The sequence below is a fragment of the Galeopterus variegatus genome, unplaced genomic scaffold (genome assembly GCF_000696425.1).
Source record: "Galeopterus variegatus unplaced genomic scaffold, G_variegatus-3.0.2 Scaffold11487, whole genome shotgun sequence".
Classification (NCBI taxonomy): Eukaryota; Metazoa; Chordata; class Mammalia; order Dermoptera; family Cynocephalidae; genus Galeopterus; species Galeopterus variegatus.
Genome location: NW_007737598.1, coordinates 38,569 through 43,855, shown reverse-complemented (window position 1 = coordinate 43,855; position 5,287 = coordinate 38,569). Strand labels below are relative to the sequence as shown.

Genomic DNA, 5,287 nt, shown 5'->3' with positions numbered 1-5,287 from the left:
TTAATAGTATGATCAATATATTAAATACTTAGAAAAATAGCTTATAGATTTATCAGTTTCAAAGAGTGATAGGAACACATACATATTGATTTTATTATAACTTTTATGGCATATTCTTTTTTATATTCTGTTTTCTAAAAAAAAGTGAAGTCTAATGTACCGTGCTAAGTGCTAACAAAAAGATAACAAGACATTTCATTTAATATTAAGGAGATAGGGGTATCTAGTGAAGTTACAATTCTAAATTCAGCATGTAAATCAAAATTATGTATAGTCAATACAATTATGAGGACACTGAACACATCGGTAATGAGTGTAAAAAGCACTGAGGTGGATCTGAATCATGTTCCTAGTATCCATGTCTCTTTATCTTCCCTTCCAACACTGACTCCAACGTTGGTGGCGAGTCTTTTGGCCAATGGAACATTCGCAGAGTGGTGCAACCGAAACTTAAGTCCTTTTGCACTGGTGTTTGCCCTGTTGGATCTCTGCTGCCACCAAGTGTTAAAATCTGGTCTAACATCCTCGAGAATGAAAGATTATATATAGTGGGAGGTCTATGGGAAACTCTTGCTTCTGTGCTACTGCTGTCTCTGTAGATATATAGCTACACATCTGGAAGCTGGTCTGAGGTCCTTGCAGATCGGGACAAAGTGGATGCAGAACATAGAAGAGGGATGGAATCCACCAGGCACTTCTGAATCTGTCCATTGCCACCTCATCTGAGTATGAAAAGACCTTCAGAGAGTAAGGACCAGCTTTCTTTGACTGTCCAGCTCTTATGCACATTTTCCTCTAATACAGAAGCATTACAAATAATACTGGGTAATATACTCCCCACTTTAACCAAGTTATCCAACAAGTTGTACACCAGAGTCCATCTCAGCATGGTATCTATATACACACACCTTTTTTTGACTATATTCAACATCGGCATAAAAAAACAGAAAAATCATGCTCCACCGAACATGACGCAAATCATACTACTGAAAACACATTAACCTCTCTTTAAAAGTGGATACACAAAGTCTCATGACGAACTTAATTCATCTTGTAGTGATGTATAGTTCTCACTACACTTTTGATATCTGTAACTTAAGTACAGATGTATAATATCAACCACAACTAAAATATCAATTTAGGAAGATGGAAGAATGTAAAAAATAGAATTGGTATATATTTATGCCAATAAATAAAATATCAAACTAACATTTTCAGTTCAGGTTTTCACAGAACTGAAAATTTACCTATAACTACTACAATCTTCAGTTAGGCTTAGTCAGGGGAAAACAGGATAGCAGTATATCATATGAATTATACCTTTTCTTTCATAATTTTTGCTGTAGCTGGTAAAGTCTAGAAATAGGAAACGGAGGATCAAAATAGGACTCTCCAACCAGTCATCCTAAGAAGCCAAGCCTGTCAATTACCCAAGAAAGAATGAGGAATGGTGTTCTGTAGCATGGTCTATGGGAAATTTTTGCTTCTCTGTAAGTCTGCAAAAAAGCATCTGGTGGTGGGCCTGCAGTTACTACAGTCCCAAGAGATACAAGAACTGGGCATGAAATCAAGGACAGTGAGTACAAGCTGGAACTCACTTAGTATCTCTGCATATGTCTGACACTACGTCTTCAGTGGAAGTTACTATTCATGACTAAGATCCTCCCTCAGGATATTTTCCTCTGGTTGTAGGGAGTACTGTTGACTGACTGCTCTCAGCTGTAAGGCTTCTCTGGGAATTTCCCTAAGCTAAAGAGAACCACCTTGCCAAAAGTCATACTCTGACTACAGGGACAACCCTCATTCAATGGCCGATTCAGAACAACTCTGAAAAGCTTGGCTTCAAAATCCCCAAGGGGTTGGCTGAGCGCTTTGAGAGTGTACTACAGCCTAACTTCTCCCTTTGTATAATCTTGCTACTTTCCCTGCATGCTTACCTCCAACCTAGAATTTGCTTACTGGGGTATGAATTGGTACCAAAAGAGGGATCTGAATAATTAGTGATAAAATAAAATATTGGAGCTGGATCACCTCCCAACCTGAAAATAATTAGGAATCCATTACTGTGAGAGGTGGAGAGCTAAGAACACTATCATGCTGTGGCAGAAAATCTATTAATACTTCTGTACATCATGAACTGGTCTAATAAACCGAAAGAAGTGCATGCACTAGTGCAGGGTTTAGTGAACTATAGCCCACTACCTGTTGCACAAAAAAACGTTTATTGAAACATAGCCATGTATTGTCTATGAGTGCTATTGTGCTACAACAACAGATTGGAGGACTTGCTGCAGAAACTGTGTTGCCCACAGAATCTAATCTATTTACTGTCTGGCCTTTTACAGAAAAACTTTGTAGAACCATAGATAAATGAGTAAAATTTAGGAAGCATTTGAGAAATATAAAAGAAGTAAAAATTATAAGGGTAATAAAATTGAATAGCTGTTGCTGGGGTTAATTGATGCTTGAGAGAGTGATAATGTAAAACTAATCAATTAGAAGCTATGTGTGAAAGCCAGAGGGACTTTCTGGCAGTATATAAAGAGATACCAATCCCCCATTGATGGAGAACTGAGAAAACTCAGGACCAAGAACAAAATTCAATTATCAACGGTAGCAGAGTGCCAGAGAGCATTAAATTCTTACTCTAAGCTTTACTTATATCAGGGCAGTGATTGGAAAATAATGACACCATCAGAATGGGATAGAAATGTGTAGGTTAAATCACTTAAAAATTTAAATTGCCATATGTCCCAAAATCCTATAAGCCTGCAGAATGGTTTACTCCTCCCTCTAAAGGACTTTAAGATGATGCAGTCATCTTCATTGTGTAAAATAGCACATCCCACCCTATCAGAATCTGCTCTGTCCTACCTTTCTGACTGTTATGTTATTAATGAGAATTAAATCCCAGCATTAGCTAGTGGAGAAAGTGCTTGTCCTACTAAGGAAGGTCAGGGATAATTATCCCCAAAGAAACTATAGCACAACACCAACATAACCAGAAGGAACCGGGACAGTGCCTAAAACTGCACTCTGAGTGTGCTAGATCAAGGTGTGCAAAACATGAAGTAGTATGAGGAGAAGAGTTACTGATATGGCAGGGTACAGGGTCCAGTATTCTGACAAGGATCCCAGTAATAGAGCAAAGACCACAAAAATATGTCTCCTAGATTCTTGAAGAAAGCAGTGCTCTGTTAAATGAAATAGAAATTCCAGAGGATTCGGGTGGGAAGCATGGAACGCTGAGCTGAACGGAGGAGGCAGGAGCCAGAGCGCAAGCAGGGTGCATAGCAGAGAGTCCTGTGCAACACCAATGCCGTTTTGGGTAGGGGATCCATTCTCATTGTCAGACTACACCCCCCCCCCCACCGTGAGAAACGGTTGACCTACTCAGAGAAGCAAAAAAACATTGCATGGAAACAGGGACCATACACAGTGAACTGTTACATGGGAACAGGAACCACACACAATGAAAGTTGTTATGCTTGATTGCTTTAATTGCTCACTTCTGGCTTCTGTAACCTAGCTACCTAGCTTGCTTTGTGCACCTGGACAAACCAGTGTGCCAACAGGATGTGGTTTTTGCCTTTATAAACTCCACAAAACTAAGGCTCGGGGCTGTTCTCCCAAAATACCTAGGGGAGGCAGTTGCTGGCCTGCTAATAAAGACTATTAAAATTTTTAATTAAGTGTTTGGTTCCTTCCCTGGGTGACAACCTCACAACAGGTGGGCGCCTTGGCCGGGATCACCACCATCCAGGTGGTGAAGTGCAAGATCCAGATTCTGCAGCAACAGCTGATGATGCAGAGGAGAGGTCAGAGCGCCTCCAGCAGGAAGTGGAGGGAGAAAGGAGGCCCAGGAACATGCTGGGGCTGAGGCGGCCTCCTTGAACCACAGGATCCAGCTGGTTGAAGAGGAGCTGGACTCAGGAGCGGCTGGCCACTGTGCTGAAAAAGCTGGAGAAAGCAGAAAAAGCTGCTGTTGAGAGTAAGAGACCTATGAAGATTATGGAAAACCAGGCCTTAAATGATGAAGAAAAGATAGAACTCCAGGAAATCCAAGTCAAAGATGCTAAGCACATTGCAGAAGAGACAGGTGGGAAGTATGAAGAGGTCGCTGAAAGCTGGTGATGATCAAAGGAGACTTGGAATGCACAGAGGAACCAGCTGAGCTGGCTGAGTCCTGCTGCGGAGAGACGGATGAGCAGCACCTCAGGCTGATGGGCCACAACCTGTAGTATATCAGTGCTGCTGAAGAAAAGCACTCTCAAAAAGAAGAGAAATATGAGGAACAGCTAAAGATTCATACCGATAAACTCAAGAAGGCGGAGACCCGTGCTGAGTTTGCTGGGAGACTGGTGGCCAAACTAGAGAAGATGACCAGTGATTTGAAAGACAAACTGAAATACACCAAAGAGGCGCACCTCTTTACACAATGCTCAAGAAGGCGGAGACCCGTGCTGAGTTTGCTGGGAGACTGGTGGCCAAACTAGAGAAGACGACCAGTGATTTGAAAGACAAACTGAAATACACCAAAGAGGCGCACCTCTGTACACAAAACCTCTTTACACAATGAGTGCTGGACCAGACTTTGCTTGACTTGAAGGAGATGTGGAGCATCCCAGTCCCACCCTGCTGCCAGTCCTCCCTCTGACCCCAGCTCTGCCTCAAGCCAGCCTGCGGGAAGCTGACCTTCAAACCGAGGGCTGATCTTTCACTGGAAGGCCACTTTCTCCTCTCACCACCCCCTCCATGCTTATACTCCCCACCCTCACCCTGCCCTGGGAATTTTTTTGCCAAACTGTCTCTGCCTCTTCCCAGAGATTCCAGCTGGGCTAGAAACTGAGCCTCTTTGGGAACAACATTTAAGGAAATGTGAACACAATGCAAAAAAAGTCTTTAAAAGCATGTTATGATGTGCACATTTTGTAATTACCTTTCTGTTGTTGTAGCAACCGTATATAAAACATTCCAAATAATACTGTGGCTCTTAAGCAACAGTCTCACTTTTGGAAGGAAATTTTTCAGATTAATGCATATTGCTCTCTCCATAGAGGAGGGAAAGCGGTGTATGGGCCTGCCTCACTGAGAGCCCAGGAAAAGACCTCAAGGCTCTGCAACCAACCCCTTCCATTCCCCTCTACCGTCGGCGCCTCCACCTCCATAACCCCCCTTTTCTGCTAACTCAGCTGTCTGTGAACTATTCCCTGTCAATGTTAATCTGGGAGGTAATCGTCCCGCCGCCTGGTACCCTTGGGAACCTGGCGACCTTAAAGAGCTAAAG

At 42.4% G+C, this 5,287-nt stretch overlaps 1 pseudogene; it reads left to right on the top strand.

The window, feature by feature from the left end:
- Positions 1-309: 309 nt before the first annotated feature.
- LOC103610650 overlaps positions 310-5,287 on the top strand; it is a 9,299-nt pseudogene continuing 4,321 nt past the window's right edge.